Raw genomic sequence first — 26,901 nt, 5'->3', positions numbered from 1 at the left:
TGTGGGCTGCCCAGAGCACTAGATGGGCTTTGTGGGCAGAGAGCCAGGCCTCTGGGACAAGGGCGGCCCTGGGCAAGGACCTGCATCTGGGCAAGGGGAGGTGAACCCCAAGAGTGGAGGGGACCCAGCAGTGGCAGGCTGACTTGCCAGGCAAAGCACGCGCTGGGGCAGGTTTGGGCGGTTGCCACAGGGCTGCCTGTGCTGTTGGGGATGGACTTGTAGCACGCTCCTACCTGGCAGGTGTCGATGCCGCCCTGCGGATAGCCAGCACACAAGTTGTGGCTGTGGATGGCCCCTCCGTACCAGCGGCTGCTGTTGCAGAGCTTGATATCGATGAGGCGGACCTTGGCCTCCTGCAGGACATAACTTGGTCCCCCAGCTGTCAGCACAGAAAGGAGTTAACAGCCAGCAGCTCGCTGCCAGTTCTCCTCTCCTCCCCCCCACCCCCTCCCCGGCGTCTGGCTGAAGCCCTGCCCTAGGGCTGGGCTTTGTGTCTCCAGAGGCACTGTGCCGCTGCTGTCTCCCTTCTGTCTTGCTTGGGGTAATGGGCCAGGCCCACCTCTCCATCGGCATGCACCCCGCAGCCCGACTCTGGCTTTCGCCTCTGCTGTCAGGAAGCCCACCCCGCCTCCCCAGTGTGCCCAGCCTGCGCTCAGGACACCACTCCCTTTTGGGAACTCACCTCTTGCAGTCGTGGAACCCCAGCCACTGACGTAGCAGCTTCTCAGCTGCGACACTCTCAGCCAGGCGTCGGGCACACAGGCAAGCTGCACGTAGTAGCCGCACAGGACAGGCTGGTCCAATTCCAGCAAGGCAATGTCGTTCCTCTGCGTGATGTTGTTGTAGTGCTCGTGAACCAGTAGCCGCTTAATAGTGCGCACTTGGGTCTCAGGGCCCAGCTGAGTCAAGTGGCTGGCCCCGATCACCACGTGCCACATGGTGATGTGCCTGCAAGGCAGGTGGAGAGAGGGGTCAGAGGGAGCGCAGCCACGTGCTGCAAGCAGCCCAGCAGTTGCCTGCCTTCTGCTGCACAGGGCAGAGAGGAAGGCAGCGCTACGGAGGGTGCGACTGCCCTAGCACGCCTTGGGCACAAGGAGTGTCGGGCGGGAGGCTGCTAGGAAGCCGTGGCGTGAGCCCAGCCCTCTCGCGAGCAGTCTCTCAGCTGGGCTTGGCAGTGCCCAGGCACTGGGCGTGCTGCAAGGAAGCGAGATGGCGCTAGCACGTGCTGCTGTGGAGCGGGCACGTGCTAGTGCTGTGGGGCTGTTCCCTGGTCCTCCTTACCCGGGCGTGATGAAGCAGTGGGCTGCTGTCAGCACCCACTGTGGGCTGATGAGCGACCCTCCGCAGACATGCGCTATGCCTCCTATGATGGGCTTCTGGATGCTGACGATCCAGGGCCAGGCCCCTAGCTGAGCATCGGTGCCACCCACGACGCGTGACATGCCGTAGTAAGAATCCATGGGCCGGTGCCCGCAGGTCCCTCTGTAAGCAGAAACTGATGAATGTCCTGCTCGGTGGCTTGCTGCTGTTGAGGCTGCAGGTCAGCCCCCTTCCCCCCCACCAGGCGCTGCATGGACAGCAGGACCGCGGAACCCTGTGGGGCATGCGTCCATCTACCCCTGTTTGTGCTTGAGCCCCGTAGGCGAGTTGTGCCAGCGGCCTGGCTGCTGGCAAGGAACTGAGGCTCCCACATGGCGTTTGGGAAGCTTTGGTGTGGCCAGGGGGAAAAGCGAGCACCCGCCAGTGAAGCCCACAAGGGCTGCCCCAGCTCCCTCCCAGAGCCTCGGGCCACTTACCCACAGTTGTCCCACATGCCGTACGCCGGCCAGCACACGGCCAGCAGGACCAGGACGGGGAGAAAATTCATGGCTGCCAGCGGCACGTGGCAGCTGCAAGAAGCGAGAGCTGGTGGCCAGCAGTGCAGCAGCCGACGTAGTGCCTGCAGCAGTCCCGCTGCCCAGGGAACCCTTGGCCCCGTGGCTGATGTCACAGAGTGGCTGGTTCCGGGTGCTGGGCACGGTGGATTCTAGGGGGGGGCGGGCAACATGGAGGGTTCCGAGCAGGAGGGGAGGCAGAAGCTGGGCTCGGACACCCCCAGCAGACCCCCGCTGAATGCTCTGCTTGCGGGACGAGGCTCTGCAGACCTCGTGGCAGGCAGCAGCGCCTGCCTCCCAGTGCTGCCTGCTAACAGCTAGCCGGGAAAACCAAGTGTGGCACCATAGCCTCTTTGGGAAGTTCACTGCCACCCCGCTCTGCGCAGCCGCTTGCCACCAGGTCCTTCCCAAAGAAACTGACACCGCAGAACGGAACTACTACAGGCAGTAGGCACCTGGTTGGGGGCTGAAGAGCCAATCTGCTTACAGCCGCGGCAGGCAAGCAGGGATGTGCAAGCCAAATCAACCAAGTATAGCCAAGCACTGCCATCCTGTCCTGCACAAAGCACAGCGAAACACAGATGGAGCACGCTCCACGCTGGCTCTGTCTGCCACCGCAACGCCCTCTGACAGGCTCCGTGTCCTTGCTGTCTACCAGCTACATTGCTCTTCTGGGCCAACACTGGTGCGGGCAGTCGCACTGCCTGCTATGCGTGGCCACAGACGTGCAATTGGAAGCAGCATGGCTTCATAGGCACTAGAAGACGTCCCCAAACAAACCGCACTTCACGCTGCTTTGGTTTTCAAAAATTGACCTGAAGGTGGTGCTCGATATCTGCTTAGAGCAGGCAGAAGGTGGCCTTGGAGAACGTCACTTGTCTTCTGTGGATACTCTGTGATGCCAGCAGCAGATTTTTGCAGGTGGTTAAGAGGGAATGGTGTGAGAGGTGGGCACACTTCAGCAATATGTGAAGGAAGAGCTGGGGTCATTCTGGGGAGAGCACTCTGGCAGAGACAGCTTTGCTTGTTTGGCTGAGCCCTGTCCCTAATCACCACAGCCCCCAAACAGGTAGTGCAGAGGGGATGTGCCTAGGTGGGAAGCAGCTCGGGGTATGCGTGGTCAAGCACCTCCAAGTCCTTCCTGACTCCAGCAGGTGGAGATGTGGCCGGTGGTTGGCAGGCCTGGTCCTCTTGTAAGGTCTGTGAATGCTGGGGCTGATCAGTCAGGTAGGCTGCAGCCACATGCCACCCACGGGACTGAAAAGGTCTCTGTCCTCTTGCTCGAGAGCTAGGCCAGCTTCAGGTTCGCTAGTGCACTGCGCACGCACACAGCGCTCCCACCAGGAGCTGGCCCGAGACACTCGGTCTTTCCAACTGCGGGGTCCCTATGACCTGTGTTCCCTTCTGCCATCGCCAGCAGCCAGGCCGCTAGACCCACCCCTCTAGCAGGTACAGAGCGGGGCCACACAGAAAAGGATGTGGAATGGCTCTCAAGAAGAAGGTCGGACAGGCTGTGGGGAGTAGGGACAGGGTTCAGCCAAACAAGCTAAGCAACCGGCACTTTGCTTATGCTCAAGGACGAGCTTCTTGAGCCCCCCTTCTCTCCATTTTCCACACTTATTCATCCCCCTCGACTTCCTTGGCTCCTCACTTTCTCTGCCCTTGTCTCCTCCCAATCAAGGGACCTAGCCCCGCCTACTAGTCCCCCTTGCTCCCAGGTCTGTCACATCTGGGAACAGATTAGGTCTTTCAGGGGCTGTTAGCTAGGTCATCTTGGCCTTGCGTGGCATTACTGCAGTGGTTTCCTGGCTACAGCTGTCCCTGCCAGAGTCCTCTCCCCAGAATGACCCCGGCTCTTCCTTCAGATATTGCTGAAGTCTGGCCACCTCTCACACCATTCCCCCTTAACTTCTGGTGACATCTGGCTCTTCCTCATGGCACTGTAACTCCTGCCAGCTTTCTTTCATCTTTCCATTTAGCAAAGGCTTCAACCAGGTCCTAATCATCATCCCCAGAGTTGTCTGCAGGTCGCATCATTATTTTGCATCCTCTTGCTAGCCTCAATGTGCCAGTCTTCTTCATGCCATGGTGGCTCTGAGCACGCTCCTGTCTGACCAGCCATGGTGTCAGCCCTGCTGAGCGACTCTTGCCCTTTGTGCCCTCCTTGACTGCCTGCAGCCCCATTTTGCCGGGCGTGGAAATCCTTGCCTTGCGCACGAGAGTGAATTGGACTCAGGCACGGTTAACTGTGAAACCTGGCAACTTTATTCCAAGAACTAAGTCAGCTTCAGCATTTGTGTGCACTGGGAAGTGTTGCGGAGGAAGAACCGGACTCGACACGATGATCAATGTGATCACGTACAAGCCGTTTATTAGCCTCAGATAGCTCACTTTTATATTCCCCACTACATACGCGGCGATTCCCCATTGGTGATAATCAATTTAACTCACATAGTAACTCGATTATGATTGGTGTGCGTCACTAGCTCACGCGCAGTGCTCGTGGCCTTCTTGCAGGCGGCAAGTTCCTCTTCGGCATCTGGGAGTTGTTTGTCTCTACATTCTTACTTCCTCATTCCAACCGCAGTTTGTCCTCTGGATGCCCTTGCGGCCTTATGCTAAGGCTCTGCGGCCTTAGGCTAAGGCTTCATGGCCTTCTAGAGAAATGCTGGATTGCTCACATGTCCCCAGTCCTTTAATGCTTCATCCTCCACAGGGAGGAGAGCGGGCAGCACAGAGCAGGCCTTTGATGCTGAGGCTGCCTTTGGAGCAGCAGGCATTGCCCCAGAAGGAAATGATCATGGTCCAGTGCAGCCTGCGCTGGTTCCTGTTGATCCTGCTCCTCAAGCCTTTTTTCCCCTGAGGAACTGCAGGAGCTCCTTCAGAAGAGTAAAGAATTCCACCAGCTTCTGGCGTGGAAATGGACAGGAGCTAATGCTGCCCGACTGTGTTGGTGCTGGTGTTGGCCTTGGCCTCTGAGAGGGGCTTGAGGTGGAGAGAAAATGACTCCATGGCTGTGCTGTTGGACTATCTCTTCTTGCTGAGCGCAGTCCCATCTGTAGCAGGATCCAGTCGTAGAAGTGCTGCGTGGAGGTGTAGACTCCAGGCTGGTTTGGTCTGGCACAGCCTCTCCCCCAGCTGGTCACTCCAACAAGCCAGAAGTAGTCGTTGGTGTTATCTTTGCAGACCAGAGGACCACCGCTGTCACCCTGCAGCGGAGGAGAGAGGGTTAAGGTGGTGTTGGGTGGCCCCGGTCAGCACTCTGGCTGGCTCCTTGTCTCCCGCAGCAGCTGCCAGAGCTGTCCTGACTGCACACAAAGGCTCTGCTCAGGTGCTGGAGCCTACAGAATCTTGTCTGGCAGGGGGTGGTGGGCCAGTCAGGCAGGGCTCTCTCTCTGTCCTCTTTGCACAGTGATCCTGGATGTGTGGAAGGGGGATGTTGCAGGACTGGGCTCTGGAGCTGTGGGCTGCCCAGAGCACTAGATGGGCTTTGTGGGCAGAGAGCCAGGCCTCTGGGACAAGGGCGGCCCTGGGCAAGGACCTGCATCTGGGCAAGGGGAGGTGAACCCCAAGAGTGGAGGGGACCCAGCAGTGGCAGGCTGACTTGCCAGGCAAAGCACGCGCTGGGGCAGGTTTGGACGGTTGCCACAGGGCTGCCTGTGCTGTTGGGGGTGGACTTGTAGCACGCTCCTACCTGGCAGGTGTCGATGCCGCCCTGCGGATAGCCAGCACACAAGTTGTGGCTGTGGATGGCCCCTCCGTACCAGCGGCTGCTGTTGCAGAGCTTGATATCGATGAGGCGGACCTTGGCCTCCTGCAGGACATAACTTGGTCCCCCAGCTGTCAGCACAGAAAGGAGTTAACAGCCAGCAGCTCGCTGCCAGTTCTCCTCTCCTCCCCCCCACCCCCCCGGTGTCTGGCTGAAGCCCTGCCCTAGGGCTGGGCTTTGCGTCTCCAGAGGCACTGTGCCGCTGCTGTCTCCCTTCTGTCTTGCTTGGGGTAATGGGCCAGGCCCACCTCTCCATCGGCATGCACCCCGCAGCCCGACTCTGGCTTTCGCCTCTGCTGTCAGGAAGCCCACCCCGCCTCCCCAGTGTGCCCAGCCTGCGCTCAGGACACCACTCCCTTTTGGGAACTCACCTCTTGCAGTCGTGGAACCCCAGCCACTGACGTAGCAGCTTCTCAGCTGCGACACTCTCAGCCAGGCGTCGGGCACACAGGCAAGCTGCACGTAGTAGCCGCACAGGACAGGCTGGTCCAATTCCAGCAAGGCAATGTCGTTCCTCTGCGTGATGTTGTTGTAGTGCTCGTGAACCAGTAGCCGCTTAATAGTGCGCACTTGGGTCTCAGGGCCCAGCTGAGTCAAGTGGCTGGCCCCGATCACCACGTGCCACATGGTGATGTGCCTGCAAGGCAGGTGGAGAGAGGGGTCAGAGGGAGCGCAGCCACGTGCTGCAAGCAGCCCAGCAGTTGCCTGCCTTCTGCTGCACAGGGCAGAGAGGAAGGCAGCGCTACGGAGGGTGCGACTGCCCTAGCACGCCTTGGGCACAAGGAGTGTCGGGCGGGAGGCTGCTAGGAAGCCGTGGCGTGAGCCCAGCCCTCTCGCGAGCAGTCTCTCAGCTGGGCTTGGCAGTGCCCAGGCACTGGGCGTGCTGCAAGGAAGCGAGATGGCGCTAGCACGTGCTGCTGTGGAGCGGGCACGTGCTAGTGCTGTGGGGCTGTTCCCTGGTCCTCCTTACCCGGGCGTGATGAAGCAGTGGGCTGCTGTCAGCACCCACTGTGGGCTGATGAGCGACCCTCCGCAGACATGCGCTATGCCTCCTATGATGGGCTTCTGGATGCTGACGATCCAGGGCCAGGCCCCTAGCTGAGCATCGGTGCCACCCACGACGCGTGACATGCCGTAGTAAGAATCCATGGGCCGGTGCCCGCAGGTCCCTCTGTAAGCAGAAACTGATGAATGTCCTGCTCGGTGGCTTGCTGCTGTTGAGGCTGCAGGTCAGCCCCCTTCCCCCCCACCAGGCGCTGCATGGACAGCAGGACCGCGGAACCCTGTGGGGCATGCGTCCATCTACCCCTGTTTGTGCTTGAGCCCCGTAGGCGAGTTGTGCCAGCGGCCTGGCTGCTGGCAAGGAACTGAGGCTCCCACATGGCGTTTGGGAAGCTTTGGTGTGGCCAGGGGGAAAAGCGAGCACCCGCCAGTGAAGCCCACAAGGGCTGCCCCAGCTCCCTCCCAGAGCCTCGGGCCACTTACCCACAGTTGTCCCACATGCCGTACGCCGGCCAGCACACGGCCAGCAGGACCAGGACGGGGAGAAAATTCATGGCTGCCAGCGGCACGTGGCAGCTGCAAGAAGCGAGAGCTGGTGGCCAGCAGTGCAGCAGCCGACGTAGTGCCTGCAGCAGTCCCGCTGCCCAGGGAACCCTTGGCCCCGTGGCTGATGTCACAGAGTGGCTGGTTCCGGGTGCTGGGCACGGTGGATTCTAGGGGGGGGCGGGCAACATGGAGGGTTCCGAGCAGGAGGGGAGGCAGAAGCTGGGCTCGGACACCCCCAGCAGACCCCCGCTGAATGCTCTGCTTGCGGGACGAGGCTCTGCAGACCTCGTGGCAGGCAGCAGCGCCTGCCTCCCACTGCTGCCTGCTAACAGCTAGCCGGGAAAACCAAGTGTGGCACCATAGCCTCTTTGGGAAGTTCACTGCCACCCCGCTCTGCGCAGCCGCTTGCCACCAGGTCCTTCCCAAAGAAACTGACACCGCAGAACGGAACTACTACAGGCAGTAGGCACCTGGTTGGGGGCTGAAGAGCCAATCTGCTTACAGCCGCGGCAGGCAAGCAGGGATGTGCAAGCCAAATCAACCAAGTATAGCCAAGCACTGCCATCCTGTCCTGCACAAAGCACAGCGAAACACAGATGGAGCACGCTCCACGCTGGCTCTGTCTGCCACCGCAACGCCCTCTGACAGGCTCCGTGTCCTTGCTGTCTACCAGCTACATTGCTCTTCTGGGCCAACACTGGTGCGGGCAGTCGCACTGCCTGCTATGCGTGGCCACAGACGTGCAATTGGAAGCAGCATGGCTTCATAGGCACTAGAAGACGTCCCCAAACAAACCGCACTCCACGCTGCTTTGGTTTTCAAAAATTGACCTGAAGGTGGTGCCCGATATCTGCTTAGAGCAGGCAGAAGGTGGCCTTGGAGAACGTCACTTGTCTTCTGTGGATACTCTGTGATGCCAGCAGCAGATTTTTGCAGGTGGTTAAGAGGGAATGGTGTGAGAGGTGGGCACACTTCAGCAATATGTGAAGGAAGAGCTGGGGTCATTCTGGGGAGAGCACTCTGGCAGAGACAGCTTTGCTTGTTTGGCTGAGCCCTGTCCCTAATCACCACAGCCCCCAAACAGGTAGTGCAGAGGGGACGTGCCTAGGTGGGAAGCAGCTCGGGGTATGCGTGGTCAAGCACCTCCAAGTCCTTCCTGACTCCAGCAGGTGGAGATGTGGCCGGTGGTTGGCAGGCCTGGTCCTCTTGTAAGGTCTGTGAATGCTGGGGCTGATCAGTCAGGTAGGCTGCAGCCACATGCCACCCACGGGACTGAAAAGGTCTCTGTCCTCTTGCTCGAGAGCTAGGCCAGCTTCAGGTTCGCTAGTGCACTGCGCACGCACACAGCGCTCCCACCAGGAGCTGGCCCGAGACACTCGGTCTTTCCAACTGCGGGGTCCCTATGACCTGTGTTCCCTTCTGCCATCGCCAGCAGCCAGGCCGCTAGACCCACCCCTCTAGCAGGTACAGAGCGGGGCCACACAGAAAAGGATGTGGAATGGCTCTCAAGAAGAAGGTCGGACAGGCTGTGGGGAGTAGGGACAGGGTTCAGCCAAACAAGCTAAGCAACCGGCACTTTGCTTATGCTCAAGGACGAGCTTCTTGAGCCCCCCTTCTCTCCATTTTCCACACTTATTCATCCCCCTCGACTTCCTTGGCTCCTCACTTTCTCTGCCCTTGTCTCCTCCCAATCAAGGGACCTAGCCCCGCCTACTAGTCCCCCTTGCTCCCAGGTCTGTCACATCTGGGAACAGATTGGGTCTTTCAGGGGCTGTTAGCTAGGTCATCTTGGCCTTGCGTGGCATTACTGCAGTGGTTTCCTGGCTACAGCTGTCCCTGCCAGAGTCCTCTCCCCAGAATGACCCCGGCTCTTCCTTCAGATATTGCTGAAGTCTGGCCACCTCTCACACCATTCCCCCTTAACTTCTGGTGACATCTGGCTCTTCCTCATGGCACTGTAACTCCTGCCAGCTTTCTTTCATCTTTCCATTTAGCAAAGGCTTCAACCAGGTCCTAATCATCATCCCCAGAGTTGTCTGCAGGTCGCATCATTATTTTGCATCCTCTTGCTAGCCTCAATGTGCCAGTCTTATTCATGCCATGGTGGCTCTGAGCACGCTCCTGTCTGACCAGCCATGGTGTCAGCCCTGCTGAGCGACTCTTGCCCTTTGCGCCCTCCTTGACTGCCTGCAGCCCCATTTTGCCGGGCGTGGAAATCCTTGCCTTGCGCACGAGAGTGAATTGGACTCAGGCACGGTTAACTGTGAAACCTGGCAACTTTATTCCAAGAACTAAGTCAGCTTCAGCATTTGTGTGCACTGGGAAGTGTTGCGGAGGAAGAACCGGACTCGACACGATGATCAATGTGATCACGTACAAGCCGTTTATTAGCCTCAGATAGCTCACTTTTATATTCCCCACTACATACGCGGCGATTCCCCATTGGTGATAATCAATTTAACTCACATAGTAACTCGATTATGATTGGTGTGCGTCACTAGCTCACGCGCAGTGCTCGTGGCCTTCTTGCAGGCGGCAAGTTACTCTTCGGCATCTGGGAGTTGTTTGTCTCTGCATTCTTACTTCCTCATTCCAACCGCAGTTTGTCCTCTGGATGCCCTTGCGGCCTTATGCTAAGGCTCTGCGGCCTTAGGCTAAGGCTTCATGGCCTTCTAGAGAAATGCTGGATTGCTCACATGTCCCCAGTCCTTTAATGCTTCATCCTTCACAGGGAGGAGAGCGGGCAGCACAGAGCAGGCCTTTGATGCTGAGGCTGCCTTTGGAGCAGCAGGCATTGCCCCAGAAGGAAATGATCATGGTCCAGTGCAGCCTGCGCTGGTTCCTGTTGATCCTGCTCCTCAAGCCTTTTTTCCCCTGAGGAACTGCAGGAGCTCCTTCAGAAGAGTAAAGAATTCCACCAGCTTCTGGCGTGGAAATGGACAGGAGCTAATGCTGCCCGACTGTGTTGGTGCTGGTGTTGGCCTTGGCCTCTGAGAGGGGCTTGAGGTGGAGAGAAAATGACTCCATGGCTGTGCTGTTGGACTATCTCTTCTTGCTGAGCGCAGTCCCATCTGTAGCAGGATCCAGTCGTAGAAGTGCTGCGTGGAGGTGTAGACTCCAGGCTGGTTTGGTCTGGCACAGCCTCTCCCCCAGCTGGTCACTCCAACAAGCCAGAAGTAGTCGTTGGTGTTATCTTTGCAGACCAGAGGACCACCGCTGTCACCCTGCAGCGGAGGAGAGAGGGTTAAGGTGGTGTTGGGTGGCCCCGGTCAGCACTCTGGCTGGCTCCTTGTCTCCCGCAGCAGCTGCCAGAGCTGTCCTGACTGCACACAAAGGCTCTGCTCAGGTGCTGGAGCCTACAGAAGCTTGTCTGGCAGGGGGTGGTGGGCCAGTCAGGCAGGGCTCTCTCTCTGTCCTCTTTGCACAGTGATCCTGGATGTGTGGAAGGGGGATGTTGCAGGACTGGGCTCTGGAGCTGTGGGCTGCCCAGAGCACTAGATGGGCTTTGTGGGCAGAGAGCCAGGCCTCTGGGACAAGGGCGGCCCTGGGCAAGGACCTGCATCTGGGCAAGGGGAGGTGAACCCCAAGAGTGGAGGGGACCCAGCAGTGGCAGGCTGACTTGCCAGGCAAAGCACGCGCTGGGGCAGGTTTGGGCGGTTGCCACAGGGCTGCCTGTGCTGTTGGGGGTGGACTTGTAGCACGCTCCTACCTGGCAGGTGTCGATGCCGCCCTGCGGATAGCCAGCACACAAGTTGTGGCTGTGGATGGCCCCTCCGTACCAGCGGCTGCTGTTGCAGAGCTTGATATCGATGAGGCGGACCTTGGCCTCCTGCAGGACATAACTTGGTCCCCCAGCTGTCAGCACAGAAAGGAGTTAACAGCCAGCAGCTCGCTGCCAGTTCTCCTCTCCTCCCCCCCACCCCCCCGGTGTCTGGCTGAAGCCCTGCCCTAGGGCTGGGCTTTGCGTCTCCAGAGGCACTGTGCCGCTGCTGTCTCCCTTCTGTCTTGCTTGGGGTAATGGGCCAGGCCCACCTCTCCATCGGCATGCACCCCGCAGCCCGACTCTGGCTTTCGCCTCTGCTGTCAGGAAGCCCACCCCGCCTCCCCAGTGTGCCCAGCCTGCGCTCAGGACACCACTCCCTTTTGGGAACTCACCTCTTGCAGTCGTGGAACCCCAGCCACTGACGTAGCAGCTTCTCAGCTGCGACACTCTCAGCCAGGCGTCGGGCACACAGGCAAGCTGCACGTAGTAGCCGCACAGGACAGGCTGGTCCAATTCCAGCAAGGCAATGTCGTTCCTCTGCGTGATGTTGTTGTAGTGCTCGTGAACCAGTAGCCGCTTAATAGTGCGCACTTGGGTCTCAGGGCCCAGCTGAGTCAAGTGGCTGGCCCCGATCACCACGTGCCACATGGTGATGTGCCTGCAAGGCAGGTGGAGAGAGGGGTCAGAGGGAGCGCAGCCACGTGCTGCAAGCAGCCCAGCAGTTGCCTGCCTTCTGCTGCACAGGGCAGAGAGGAAGGCAGCGCTACGGAGGGTGCGACTGCCCTAGCACGCCTTGGGCACAAGGAGTGTCGGGCGGGAGGCTGCTAGGAAGCCGTGGCGTGAGCCCAGCCCTCTCGCGAGCAGTCTCTCAGCTGGGCTTGGCAGTGCCCAGGCACTGGGCGTGCTGCAAGGAAGCGAGATGGCGCTAGCACGTGCTGCTGTGGAGCGGGCACGTGCTAGTGCTGTGGGGCTGTTCCCTGGTCCTCCTTACCCGGGCGTGATGAAGCAGTGGGCTGCTGTCAGCACCCACTGTGGGCTGATGAGCGACCCTCCGCAGACATGCGCTATGCCTCCTATGATGGGCTTCTGGATGCTGACGATCCAGGGCCAGGCCCCTAGCTGAGCATCGGTGCCACCCACGACGCGTGACATGCCGTAGTAAGAATCCATGGGCCGGTGCCCGCAGGTCCCTCTGTAAGCAGAAACTGATGAATGTCCTGCTCGGTGGCTTGCTGCTGTTGAGGCTGCAGGTCAGCCCCCTTCCCCCCCACCAGGCGCTGCATGGACAGCAGGACCGCGGAACCCTGTGGGGCATGCGTCCATCTACCCCTGTTTGTGCTTGAGCCCCGTAGGCGAGTTGTGCCAGCGGCCTGGCTGCTGGCAAGGAACTGAGGCTCCCACATGGCGTTTGGGAAGCTTTGGTGTGGCCAGGGGGAAAAGCGAGCACCCGCCAGTGAAGCCCACAAGGGCTGCCCCAGCTCCCTCCCAGAGCCTCGGGCCACTTACCCACAGTTGTCCCACATGCCGTACGCCGGCCAGCACACGGCCAGCAGGACCAGGACGGGGAGAAAATTCATGGCTGCCAGCGGCAAGTGGCAGCTGCAAGAAGCGAGAGCTGGTGGCCAGCAGTGCAGCAGCCGACGTAGTGCCTGCAGCAGTCCCGCTGCCCAGGGAACCCTTGGCCCCGTGGCTGATGTCACAGAGTGGCTGGTTCCGGGTGCTGGGCACGGTGGATTCTAGGGGGGGGCGGGCAACATGGAGGGTTCCGAGCAGGAGGGGAGGCAGAAGCTGGGCTCGGACACCCCCAGCAGACCCCCGCTGAATGCTCTGCTTGCGGGACGAGGCTCTGCAGACCTCGTGGCAGGCAGCAGCGCCTGCCTCCCAGTGCTGCCTGCTAACAGCTAGCCGGGAAAACCAAGTGTGGCACCATAGCCTCTTTGGGAAGTTCACTGCCACCCCGCTCTGCGCAGCCGCTTGCCACCAGGTCCTTCCCAAAGAAACTGACACCGCAGAACGGAACTACTACAGGCAGTAGGCACCTGGTTGGGGGCTGAAGAGCCAATCTGCTTACAGCCGCGGCAGGCAAGCAGGGATGTGCAAGCCAAATCAACCAAGTATAGCCAAGCACTGCCATCCTGTCCTGCACAAAGCACAGCGAAACACAGATGGAGCACGCTCCACGCTGGCTCTGTCTGCCACCGCAACGCCCTCTGACAGGCTCCGTGTCCTTGCTGTCTACCAGCTACATTGCTCTTCTGGGCCAACACTGGTGCGGGCAGTCGCACTGCCTGCTATGCGTGGCCACAGACGTGCAATTGGAAGCAGCATGGCTTCATAGGCACTAGAAGACGTCCCCAAACAAACCGCACTCCACGCTGCTTTGGTTTTCAAAAATTGACCTGAAGGTGGTGCCCGATATCTGCTTAGAGCAGGCAGAAGGTGGCCTTGGAGAACGTCACTTGTCTTCTGTGGATACTCTGTGATGCCAGCAGCAGATTTTTGCAGGTGGTTAAGAGGGAATGGTGTGAGAGGTGGGCACACTTCAGCAATATGTGAAGGAAGAGCTGGGGTCATTCTGGGGAGAGCACTCTGGCAGAGACAGCTTTGCTTGTTTGGCTGAGCCCTGTCCCTAATCACCACAGCCCCCAAACAGGTAGTGCAGAGAGGACGTGCCTAGGTGGGAAGCAGCTCGGGGTATGCGTGGTCAAGCACCTCCAAGTCCTTCCTGACTCCAGCAGGTGGAGATGTGGCCGGTGGTTGGCAGGCCTGGTCCTCTTGTAAGGTCTGTGAATGCTGGGGCTGATCAGTCAGGTAGGTTGCAGCCACATGCCACCCACGGGACTGAAAAGGTCTCTGTCCTCTTGCTCGAGAGCTAGGCCAGCTTCAGGTTCGCTAGTGCACTGCGCACGCACACAGCGCTCCCACCAGGAGCTGGCCCGAGACACTCGGTCTTTCCAACTGCGGGGTCCCTATGACCTGTGTTCCCTTCTGCCATCGCCAGCAGCCAGGCCGCTAGACCCACCCCTCTAGCAGGTACAGAGTGGGGCCACACAGAAAAGGATGTGGAATGGCTCTCAAGAAGAAGGTCGGACAGGCTGTGGGGAGTAGGGACAGGGTTCAGCCAAACAAGCTAAGCAACCGGCACTTTGCTTATGCTCAAGGACGAGCTTCTTGAGCCCCCCTTCTCTCCATTTTCCACACTTATTCATCCCCCTCGACTTCCTTGGCTCCCCACTTTCTCTGCCCTTGTCTCCTCCCAATCAAGGGACCTAGCCCCGCCTACTAGTCCCCCTTGCTCCCAGGTCTGTCACATCTGGGAACAGATTGGGTCTTTCAGGGGCTGTTAGCTAGGTCATCTTGGCCTTGCGTGGCATTACTGCAGTGGTTTCCTGGCTACAGCTGTCCCTGCCAGAGTCCTCTCCCCAGAATGACCCCGGCTCTTCCTTCAGATATTGCTGAAGTCTGGCCACCTCTCACACCATTCCCCCTTAACTTCTGGTGACATCTGGCTCTTCCTCATGGCACTGTAACTCCTGCCAGCTTTCTTTCATCTTTCCATTTAGCAAAGGCTTCAACCAGGTCCTAATCATCATCCCCAGAGTTGTCTGCAGGTCGCATCATTATTTTGCATCCTCTTGCTAGCCTCAATGTGCCAGTCTTCTTCATGCCATGGTGGCTCTGAGCACGCTCCTGTCTGACCAGCCATGGTGTCAGCCCTGCTGAGCGACTCTTGCCCTTTGTGCCCTCCTTGACTGCCTGCAGCCCCATTTTGCCGGGCGTGGAAATCCTTGCCTTGCGCACGAGAGTGAATTGGACTCAGGCACGGTTAACTGTGAAACCTGGCAACTTTATTCCAAGAACTAAGTCAGCTTCAGCATTTGTGTGCACTGGGAAGTGTTGCGGAGGAAGAACCGGACTCGACACGATGATCAATGTGATCACGTACAAGCCGTTTATTAGCCTCAGATAGCTCACTTTTATATTCCCCACTACATACGCGGCGATTCCCCATTGGTGATAATCAATTTAACTCACATAGTAACTCGATTATGATTGGTGTGCGTCACTAGCTCACGCGCAGTGCTCGTGGCCTTCTTGCAGGCGGCAAGTTCCTCTTCGGCATCTGGGAGTTGTTTGTCTCTGCATTCTTACTTCCTCATTCCAACCGCAGTTTGTCCTCTGGATGCCCTTGCGGCCTTATGCTAAGGCTCTGCGGCCTTAGGCTAAGGCTTCATGGCCTTCTAGAGAAATGCTGGATTGCTCACATGTCCCCAGTCCTTTAATGCTTCATCCTCCACAGGGAGGAGAGCGGGCAGCACAGAGCAGGCCTTTGATGCTGAGGCTGCCTTTGGAGCAGCAGGCATTGCCCCAGAAGGAAATGATCATGGTCCAGTGCAGCCTGCGCTGGTTCCTGTTGATCCTGCTCCTCAAGCCTTTTTTCCCCTGAGGAACTGCAGGAGCTCCTTCAGAAGAGTAAAGAATTCCACCAGCTTCTGGCGTGGAAATGGACAGGAGCTAATGCTGCCCGACTGTGTTGGTGCTGGTGTTGGCCTTGGCCTCTGAGAGGGGCTTGAGGTGGAGAGAAAATGACTCCATGGCTGTGCTGTTGGACTATCTCTTCTTGCTGAGCGCAGTCCCATCTGTAGCAGGATCCAGTCGTAGAAGTGCTGCGTGGAGGTGTAGACTCCAGGCTGGTTTGGTCTGGCACAGCCTCTCCCCCAGCTGGTCACTCCAACAAGCCAGAAGTAGTCGTTGGTGTTATCTTTGCAGACCAGAGGACCACCGCTGTCACCCTGCAGCGGAGGAGAGAGGGTTAAGGTGGTGTTGGGTGGCCCCGGTCAGCACTCTGGCTGGCTCCTTGTCTCCCGCAGCAGCTGCCAGAGCTGTCCTGACTGCACACAAAGGCTCTGCTCAGGTGCTGGAGCCTACAGAAGCTTGTCTGGCAGGGGGTGGTGGGCCAGTCAGGCAGGGCTCTCTCTCTGTCCTCTTTGCACAGTGATCCTGGATGTGTGGAAGGGGGATGTTGCAGGACTGGGCTCTGGAGCTGTGGGCTGCCCAGAGCACTAGATGGGCTTTGTGGGCAGAGAGCCAGGCCTCTGGGACAAGGGCGGCCCTGGGCAAGGACCTGCATCTGGGCAAGGGGAGGTGAACCCCAAGAGTGGAGGGGACCCAGCAGTGGCAGGCTGACTTGCCAGGCAAAGCACGCGCTGGGGCAGGTTTGGGCGGTTGCCACAGGGCTGCCTGTGCTGTTGGGGGTGGACTTGTAGCACGCTCCTACCTGGCAGGTGTCGATGCCGCCCTGCGGATAGCCAGCACACAAGTTGTGGCTGTGGATGGCCCCTCCGTACCAGCGGCTGCTGTTGCAGAGCTTGATATCGATGAGGCGGACCTTGGCCTCCTGCAGGACATAACTTGGTCCCCCAGCTGTCAGCACAGAAAGGAGTTAACAGCCAGCAGCTCGCTGCCAGTTCTCCTCTCCTCCCCCCCACCCCCCCGGTGTCTGGCTGAAGCCCTGCCCTAGGGCTGGGCTTTGCGTCTCCAGAGGCACTGTGCCGCTGCTGTCTCCCTTCTGTCTTGCTTGGGGTAATGGGCCAGGCCCACCTCTCCATCGGCATGCACCCCGCAGCCCGACTCTGGCTTTCGCCTCTGCTGTCAGGAAGCCCACCCCGCCTCCCCAGTGTGCCCAGCCTGCGCTCAGGACACCACTCCCTTTTGGGAACTCACCTCTTGCAGTCGTGGAACCCCAGCCACTGACGTAGCAGCTTCTCAGCTGCGACACTCTCAGCCAGGCGTCGGGCACACAGGCAAGCTGCACGTAGTAGCCGCACAGGACAGGCTGGTCCAATTCCAGCAAGGCCATGTCGTTCCTCTGCGTGATGTTGTTGTAGTGCTCGTGAACCAGTAGCCGCTTAATAGTGCGCACTTGGGTCTCAGGGCCCAGCTGAGTCAAGTGGCTGGCCCCGATCACCACGTGCCACATGGTGATGTGCCTGCAAGGCAGGTGGAGAGAGGGGTCAGAGGGAGCGCAGCCACGTGCTGCAAGCAGCCCAGCAGTTGCCTGCCTTCTGCTGCACAGGGCAGAGAGGAAGGCAGCGCTACGGAGGGTGCGACTGCCCTAGCACGCCTTGGGCACAAGGAGTGTCGGGCGGGAGGCTGCTAGGAAGCCGTGGCGTGAGCCCAGCCCTCTCGCGAGCAGTCTCTCAGCTGGGCTTGGCAGTGCCCAGGCACTGGGCGTGCTGCAAGGAAGCGAGATGGCGCTAGCACGTGCTGCTGTGGAGCGGGCACGTGCTAGTGCTGTGGGGCTGTTCCCTGGTCCTCCTTACCCGGGCGTGATGAAGCAGTGGGCTGCTGTCAGCACCCACTGTGGGCTGATGAGCGACCCTCCGCAGACATGCGCTATGCCTCCTATGATGGGCTTCTGGATGCTGACGATCCAGGGCCAGGCCCCTAGCTGAGCATCGGTGCCACCCACGACGCGTGACATGCCGTAGTAAGAATCCATGGGCCGGTGCCCGCAGGTCCCTCTGTAAGCAGAAACTGATGAATGTCCTGCTCGGTGGCTTGCTGCTGTTGAGGCTGCAGGTCAGCCCCCTTCCCCCCCACCAGGCGCTGCATGGACAGCAGGACCGCGGAACCCTGTGGGGCATGCGTCCATCTACCCCTGTTTGTGCTTGAGCCCCGTAGGCGAGTTGTGCCAGCGGCCTGGCTGCTGGCAAGGAACTGAGGCTCCCACATGGCGTTTGGGAAGCTTTGGTGTGGCCAGGGGGAAAAGCGAGCACCCGCCAGTGAAGCCCACAAGGGCTGCCCCAGCTCCCTCCCAGAGCCTCGGGCCACTTACCCACAGTTGTCCCACATGCCGTACGCCGGCCAGCACACGGCCAGCAGGACCAGGACGGGGAGAAAATTCATGGCTGCCAGCGGCAAGTGGCAGCTGCAAGAAGCGAGAGCTGGTGGCCAGCAGTGCAGCAGCCGACGTAGTGCCTGCAGCAGTCCCGCTGCCCAGGGAACCCTTGGCCCCGTGGCTGATGTCACAGAGTGGCTGGTTCCGGGTGCTGGGCACGGTGGATTCTAGGGGGGGGCGGGCAACATGGAGGGTTCCGAGCAGGAGGGGAGGCAGAAGCTGGGCTCGGACACCCCCAGCAGACCCCCGCTGAATGCTCTGCTTGCGGGACGAGGCTCTGCAGACCTCGTGGCAGGCAGCAGCGCCTGCCTCCCAGTGCTGCCTGCTAACAGCTAGCCGGGAAAACCAAGTGTGGCACCATAGCCTCTTTGGGAAGTTCACTGCCACCCCGCTCTGCGCAGCCGCTTGCCACCAGGTCCTTCCCAAAGAAACTGACACCGCAGAACGGAACTACTACAGGCAGTAGGCACCTGGTTGGGGGCTGAAGAGCCAATCTGCTTACAGCCGCGGCAGGCAAGCAGGGATGTGCAAGCCAAATCAACCAAGTATAGCCAAGCACTGCCATCCTGTCCTGCACAAAGCACAGCGAAACACAGATGGAGCACGCTCCACGCTGGCTCTGTCTGCCACCGCAACGCCCTCTGACAGGCTCCGTGTCCTTGCTGTCTACCAGCTACATTGCTCTTCTGGGCCAACACTGGTGCGGGCAGTCGCACTGCCTGCTATGCGTGGCCACAGACGTGCAATTGGAAGCAGCATGGCTTCATAGGCACTAGAAGACGTCCCCAAACAAACCGCACTCCACGCTGCTTTGGTTTTCAAAAATTGACCTGAAGGTGGTGCCCGATATCTGCTTAGAGCAGGCAGAAGGTGGCCTTGGAGAACGTCACTTGTCTTCTGTGGATACTCTGTGATGCCAGCAGCAGATTTTTGCAGGTGGTTAAGAGGGAATGGTGTGAGAGGTGGGCACACTTCAGCAATATGTGAAGGAAGAGCTGGGGTCATTCTGGGGAGAGCACTCTGGCAGAGACAGCTTTGCTTGTTTGGCTGAGCCCTGTCCCTAATCACCACAGCCCCCAAACAGGTAGTGCAGAGAGGACGTGCCTAGGTGGGAAGCAGCTCGGGGTATGCGTGGTCAAGCACCTCCAAGTCCTTCCTGACTCCAGCAGGTGGAGATGTGGCCGGTGGTTGGCAGGCCTGGTCCTCTTGTAAGGTCTGTGAATGCTGGGGCTGATCAGTCAGGTAGGTTGCAGCCACATGCCACCCACGGGACTGAAAAGGTCTCTGTCCTCTTGCTCGAGAGCTAGGCCAGCTTCAGGTTCGCTAGTGCACTGCGCACGCACACAGCGCTCCCACCAGGAGCTGGCCCGAGACACTCGGTCTTTCCAACTGCGGGGTCCCTATGACCTGTGTTCCCTTCTGCCATCGCCAGCAGCCAGGCCGCTAGACCCACCCCTCTAGCAGGTACAGAGTGGGGCCACACAGAAAAGGATGTGGAATGGCTCTCAAGAAGAAGGTCGGACAGGCTGTGGGGAGTAGGGACAGGGTTCAGCCAAACAAGCTAAGCAACCGGCACTTTGCTTATGCTCAAGGACGAGCTTCTTGAGCCCCCCTTCTCTCCATTTTCCACACTTATTCATCCCCCTCGACTTCCTTGGCTCCCCACTTTCTCTGCCCTTGTCTCCTCCCAATCAAGGGACCTAGCCCCGCCTACTAGTCCCCCTTGCTCCCAGGTCTGTCACATCTGGGAACAGATTGGGTCTTTCAGGGGCTGTTAGCTAGGTCATCTTGGCCTTGCGTGGCATTACTGCAGTGGTTTCCTGGCTACAGCTGTCCCTGCCAGAGTCCTCTCCCCAGAATGACCCCGGCTCTTCCTTCAGATATTGCTGAAGTCTGGCCACCTCTCACACCATTCCCCCTTAACTTCTGGTGACATCTGGCTCTTCCTCATGGCACTGTAACTCCTGCCAGCTTTCTTTCATCTTTCCATTTAGCAAAGGCTTCAACCAGGTCCTAATCATCATCCCCAGAGTTGTCTGCAGGTCGCATCATTATTTTGCATCCTCTTGCTAGCCTCAATGTGCCAGTCTTCTTCATGCCATGGTGGCTCTGAGCACGCTCCTGTCTGACCAGCCATGGTGTCAGCCCTGCTGAGCGACTCTTGCCCTTTGTGCCCTCCTTGACTGCCTGCAGCCCCATTTTGCCGGGCGTGGAAATCCTTGCCTTGCGCACGAGAGTGAATTGGACTCAGGCACGGTTAACTGTGAAACCTGGCAACTTTATTCCAAGAACTAAGTCAGCTTCAGCATTTGTGTGCACTGGGAAGTGTTGCGGAGGAAGAACCGGACTCGACACGATGATCAATGTGATCACGTACAAGCCGTTTATTAGCCTCAGATAGCTCACTTTTATATTCCCCACTACATACGCGGCGATTCCCCATTGGTGATAATCAATTTAACTCACATAGTAACTCGATTATGATTGGTGTGCGTCACTAGCTCACGCGCAGTGCTCGTGGCCTTCTTGCAGGCGGCAAGTTCCTCTTCGGCATCTGGGAGTTGTTTGTCTCTGCATTCTTACTTCCTCATTCCAACCGCAGTTTGTCCTCTGGATGCCCTTGCGGCCTTATGCTAAGGCTCTGCGGCCTTAGGCTAAGGCTTCATGGCCTTCTAGAGAAATGCTGGATTGCTCACATGTCCCCAGTCCTTTAATGCTTCATCCTCCACAGGGAGGAGAGCGGGCAGCACAGAGCAGGCCTTTGATGCTGAGGCTGCCTTTGGAGCAGCAGGCATTGCCCCAGAAGGAAATGATCATGGTCCAGTGCAGCCTGCGCTGGTTCCTGTTGATCCTGCTCCTCAAGCCTTTTTTCCCCTGAGGAACTGCAGGAGCTCCTTCAGAAGAGTAAAGAATTCCACCAGCTTCTGGCGTGGAAATGGACAGGAGCTAATGCTGCCCGACTGTGTTGGTGCTGGTGTTGGCCTTGGCCTCTGAGAGGGGCTTGAGGTGGAGAGAAAATGACTCCATGGCTGTGCTGTTGGACTATCTCTTCTTGCTGAGCGCAGTCCCATCTGTAGCAGGATCCAGTCGTAGAAGTGCTGCGTGGAGGTGTAGACTCCAGGCTGGTTTGGTCTGGCACAGCCTCTCCCCCAGCTGGTCACTCCAACAAGCCAGAAGTAGTCGTTGGTGTTATCTTTGCAGACCAGAGGACCACCGCTGTCACCCTGCAGCGGAGGAGAGAGGGTTAAGGTGGTGTTGGGTGGCCCCGGTCAGCACTCTGGCTGGCTCCTTGTCTCCCGCAGCAGCTGCCAGAGCTGTCCTGACTGCACACAAAGGCTCTGCTCAGGTGCTGGAGCCTACAGAAGCTTGTCTGGCAGGGGGTGGTGGGCCAGTCAGGCAGGGCTCTCTCTCTGTCCTCTTTGCACAGTGATCCTGGATGTGTGGAAGGGGGATGTTGCAGGACTGGGCTCTGGAGCTGTGGGCTGCCCAGAGCACTAGATGGGCTTTGTGGGCAGAGAGCCAGGCCTCTGGGACAAGGGCGGCCCTGGGCAAGGACCTGCATCTGGGCAAGGGGAGGTGAACCCCAAGAGTGGAGGGGACCCAGCAGTGGCAGGCTGACTTGCCAGGCAAAGCACGCGCTGGGGCAGGTTTGGGCGGTTGCCACAGGGCTGCCTGTGCTGTTGGGGGTGGACTTGTAGCACGCTCCTACCTGGCAGGTGTCGATGCCGCCCTGCGGATAGCCAGCACACAAGTTGTGGCTGTGGATGGCCCCTCCGTACCAGCGGCTGCTGTTGCAGAGCTTGATATCGATGAGGCGGACCTTGGCCTCCTGCAGGACATAACTTGGTCCCCCAGCTGTCAGCACAGAAAGGAGTTAACAGCCAGCAGCTCGCTGCCAGTTCTCCTCTCCTCCCCCCCACCCCCCCGGTGTCTGGCTGAAGCCCTGCCCTAGGGCTGGGCTTTGCGTCTCCAGAGGCACTGTGCCGCTGCTGTCTCCCTTCTGTCTTGCTTGGGGTAATGGGCCAGGCCCACCTCTCCATCGGCATGCACCCCGCAGCCCGACTCTGGCTTTCGCCTCTGCTGTCAGGAAGCCCACCCCGCCTCCCCAGTGTGCCCAGCCTGCGCTCAGGACACCACTCCCTTTTGGGAACTCACCTCTTGCAGTCGTGGAACCCCAGCCACTGACGTAGCAGCTTCTCAGCTGCGACACTCTCAGCCAGGCGTCGGGCACACAGGCAAGCTGCACGTAGTAGCCGCACAGGACAGGCTGGTCCAATTCCAGCAAGGCCATGTCGTTCCTCTGCGTGATGTTGTTGTAGTGCTCGTGAACCAGTAGCCGCTTAATAGTGCGCACTTGGGTCTCAGGGCCCAGCTGAGTCAAGTGGCTGGCCCCGATCACCACGTGCCACATGGTGATGTGCCTGCAAGGCAGGTGGAGAGAGGGGTCAGAGGGAGCGCAGCCACGTGCTGCAAGCAGCCCAGCAGTTGCCTGCCTTCTGCTGCACAGGGCAGAGAGGAAGGCAGCGCTACGGAGGGTGCGACTGCCCTAGCACGCCTTGGGCACAAGGAGTGTCGGGCGGGAGGCTGCTAGGAAGCCGTGGCGTGAGCCCAGCCCTCTCGCGAGCAGTCTCTCAGCTGGGCTTGGCAGTGCCCAGGCACTGGGCGTGCTGCAAGGAAGCGAGATGGCGCTAGCACGTGCTGCTGTGGAGCGGGCACGTGCTAGTGCTGTGGGGCTGTTCCCTGGTCCTCCTTACCCGGGCGTGATGAAGCAGTGGGCTGCTGTCAGCACCCACTGTGGGCTGATGAGCGACCCTCCGCAGACATGCGCTATGCCTCCTATGATGGGCTTCTGGATGCTGACGATCCAGGGCCAGGCCCCTAGCTGAGCATCGGTGCCACCCACGACGCGTGACATGCCGTAGTAAGAATCCATGGGCCGGTGCCCGCAGGTCCCTCTGTAAGCAGAAACTGATGAATGTCCTGCTCGGTGGCTTGCTGCTGTTGAGGCTGCAGGTCAGCCCCCTTCCCCCCCACCAGGCGCTGCATGGACAGCAGGACCGCGGAACCCTGTGGGGCATGCGTCCATCTACCCCTGTTTGTGCTTGAGCCCCGTAGGCGAGTTGTGCCAGCGGCCTGGCTGCTGGCAAGGAACTGAGGCTCCCACATGGCGTTTGGGAAGCTTTGGTGTGGCCAGGGGGAAAAGCGAGCACCCGCCAGTGAAGCCCACAAGGGCTGCCCCAGCTCCCTCCCAGAGCCTCGGGCCACTTACCCACAGTTGTCCCACATGCCGTACGCCGGCCAGCACACGGCCAGCAGGACCAGGACGGGGAGAAAATTCATGGCTGCCAGCGGCACGTGGCAGCTGCAAGAAGCGAGAGCTGGTGGCCAGCAGTGCAGCAGCCGACGTAGTGCCTGCAGCAGTCCCGCTGCCCAGGGAACCCTTGGCCCCGTGGCTGATGTCACAGAGTGGCTGGTTCCGGGTGCTGGGCACGGTGGATTCTAGGGGGGGGCGGGCAACATGGAGGGTTCCGAGCAGGAGGGGAGGCAGAAGCTGGGCTCGGACACCCCCAGCAGACCCCCGCTGAATGCTCTGCTTGCGGGACGAGGCTCTGCAGACCTCGTGGCAGGCAGCAGCGCCTGCCTCCCAGTGCTGCCTGTTAACAGCTAGCCGGGAAAACCAAGTGTGGCACCATAGCCTCTTTGGGAAGTTCACTGCCACCCCGCTCTGCGCAGCCGCTTGCCACCAGGTCCTTCCCAAAGAAACTGACACCGCAGAACGGAACTACTACAGGCAGTAGGCACCTGGTTGGGGGCTGAAGAGCCAATCTGCTTACAGCCGCGGCAGGCAAGCAGGGATGTGCAAGCCAAATCAACCAAGTATAGCCAAGCACTGCCATCCTGTCCTGCACAAAGCACAGCGAAACACAGATGGAGCACGCTCCACGCTGGCTCTGTCTGCCACCGCAACGCCCTCTGACAGGCTCCGTGTCCTTGCTGTCTACCAGCTACATTGCTCTTCTGGGCCAACACTGATGCGGGCAGTCGCACTGCCTGCTATGCGTGGCCACAGACGTGCAATTGGAAGCAGCATGGCTTCATAGGCACTAGAAGACGTCCCCAAACAAACCGCACTCCACGCTGCTTTGGTTTTCAAAAATTGACCTGAAGGTGGTGCCCGATATCTGCTTAGAGCAGGCAGAAGATGGCCTTGGAGAACGTCACTTGTCTTCTGTGGATACTCTGTGATGCCAGCAGCAGATTTTTGCAGGTGGTTAAGAGGGAATGGTGTGAGAGGTGGGCACACTTCAGCAATATGTGAAGGAAGAGCTGGGGTCATTCTGGGGAGAGCACTCTGGCAGAGACAGCTTTGCTTGTTTGGCTGAGCCCTGTCCCTAATCACCACAGCCCCCAAACAGGTAGTGCAGAGGGGACGTGCCTAGGTGGGAAGCAGCTCGGGGTATGCGTGGTCAAGCACCTCCAAGTCCTTCCTGACTCCAGCAGGTGGAGATGTGGCCGGTGGTTGGCAGGCCTGGTCCTCTTGTAAGGTCTGTGAATGCTGGGGCTGATCAGTCAGGTAGGCTGCAGCCACATGCCACCCACGGGACTGAAAAGGTCTCTGTCCTCTTGCTCGAGAGCTAGGCCAGCTTCAGGTTCGCTAGTGCACTGCGCACGCACACAGCGCTCCCACCAGGAGCTGGCCCGAGACACTCGGTCTTTCCAACTGCGGGGTCCCTATGACCTGTGTTCCCTTCTGCCATCGCCAGCAGCCAGGCCGCTAGACCCACCCCTCTAGCAGGTACAGAGCGGGGCCACACAGAAAAGGATGTGGAATGGCTCTCAAGAAGAAGGTCGGACAGGCTGTGGGGATTATTGAGAGGGCTTTAAACAGAGCTGGCGGGGCTCATTGAGAGGGCTTTAAACGAGGTTCAAAGGGGGAAGGGGACATCACCCAGCTCACTAGGGAAGAGCCCAGGTTTGGCGTGCCAGGGTCAGGGGTGAGATTTGCTGCCCAGCTCAAGTGTGTCTATACCAACGCACGTAGCATGGGCAAAAACAGGAGGAGCTGGAAGCCATTATACAGCAGGACGGCTATGACTTGGTCGCCATCACAGAAACACGGTCGGACAACTCACATGACTGGCATGCTGTCATGGATGGCTACAGACTCTTTAGGAAAGACAGGCCAACAAGGAGAGGTGGTGGAGTTGCTCTATATGTGAGGGAGCAACTGGAATGCATTGAGGTTGGCCTGGGGGCAAATGAGGAACGAGTTGAGAGCTTGTGGGTAAGAATTAAGGGACAGTCTCACACGGGTGACATTACAGTGCCACCTGACCAGGAGAAGGAAATTGATGAGGCTTTCTACAGGCAGCTACAAGCAGCCTCAAAATCACAGGCCCTGGTTCTCATGGGGACTTCAACCACCCTGACATCAGCTGGGAAGACCATACAGCTAGGCAGGCACAATCCAGGCGGTTCCTACAGAGCATCGACGATAACTTTCTGACGCAAGTGGTGAAGGAACCCACAAGGAAAGGCACTCTGCTGGACCTTGTATTAAGAAACAAGGAGGGACTGGTGGAGGCTGTGAAGGTCGGAGGTAGACTCAGCTGCAGTGACCATGGAATGGTCGAGTTCAGAATCCTGCATGGAGGAAGCAGGGCGATAAGCAGGATCAAAACCTTGGACCTCAGAAGGGCTAACTTTGGCGTCTTCAGGGAGCTACTGGGAAGAATCGCATGGGCCAGGGCTTTCGAAGGCAGGAAGGTCCAAGAGTGCTGGTCGCTGTTTAAATGTCACTTCCTCCACGCTCAGGAGCGGTGCATCCCCCTGAGAAAGAAGTATAACAAAGGAGGAAGGAGACCTGCATGGTTGAACAAGGAGATTCTAGTGGAGATCAGTTGGAAGAGAAAGGTCTGTGGAATGTGGAAAGAGGGGCAGGCCACTTGGGAAGAGTACAAAAACGTGGTGAGAGCGTGCAGGGATGTGACGAGGAAGGCCAAGACCCACTTGGAATTGGAGCTGGCAAGGGATGTCAAAAACAACAAGAAGGGCTTCTTCAAGTACATCAGCAGCAAAAGAAAGGCTAGGGACAATGTGGGGCCGCTGCTGAATGAGGTGGGTGTCCTGGTGACAGAGGATGCAGAGAAGGCAGAGCTACTGAATGCCTTCTTTGCTTCAGTCTTCAGTGTCAAGGCAGGCCCTCAAGAATCCCAGGCCCTGGAGGTAAGAGAAGAAACCTACAGAGAGGACGACTTTCCCTTGGTTGAGGAGGACTGTGTGAGAGATCGATTAAACAATCTGGATACCCACAAATCCATGGGCCCCAATGGAATGCACCCACAAGTGCTGAGGGAGCTGGCAGATGTCATTGCTGAGCCACTCTCCATCATCTTTGAGAGGTCCTGGAGGACAGGAGAGGTGCCCGAGGACTGGAGAAAGGCCAATGTCACTCCAATCTTCTAAAAGGACAAGAAGCAGGACCCAGGGAACTACAGGCCGGTCAGCCTCACCTCCATCCCGGGAAAGGTGATGGAGCAGCTTATCCTGGAGGCCATCATCAAGCAAGTGGAGGAAAAGAAGGTTATCAGGAGTAGTCAGCATGGCTTCACCAAGGGGAACTCATGCCTGACTAATCTGATAGCTTTCTACGATGGCATGACTGGCTGGCTAGATGAAGTTAGAGCCGTGGATGTTTTCTACCTTGACTTCAGCAAGGCTTTCGACACAGTCTCCCATAATATCCTCCTAGGGAAGCTCAGGAAGTATGGGCTAGATGAGTGGTTGGTGAAGTGGATTGAGAACTGTCTGAATGGCAGAACTCAGAGGGTTGTAGTCAGCGGCGCTGAGTCTAGTTGGAGACCGGTAACTAGTGGTGTCCCTCAGGGGTCAGTACTAGGCCCAGTCTTGTTTCACTTCTTCATCAACGACCTGGATGAAGAGTTTGAATGTACCCTCAGCATATTTGCTGATGACACCAAACTGGGAGGTGTGGTATATACACCAGAAGGCTGTGCTGCCATTCAGCGTGACCTGGATAGGCTGG

This window comes from Opisthocomus hoazin, chromosome 29 (assembly GCF_030867145.1).
Source record: "Opisthocomus hoazin isolate bOpiHoa1 chromosome 29, bOpiHoa1.hap1, whole genome shotgun sequence".
NCBI classification, from domain to species: domain Eukaryota; kingdom Metazoa; phylum Chordata; class Aves; order Opisthocomiformes; family Opisthocomidae; genus Opisthocomus; species Opisthocomus hoazin.
Note: the sequence above shows the minus strand (reverse complement) of the source record.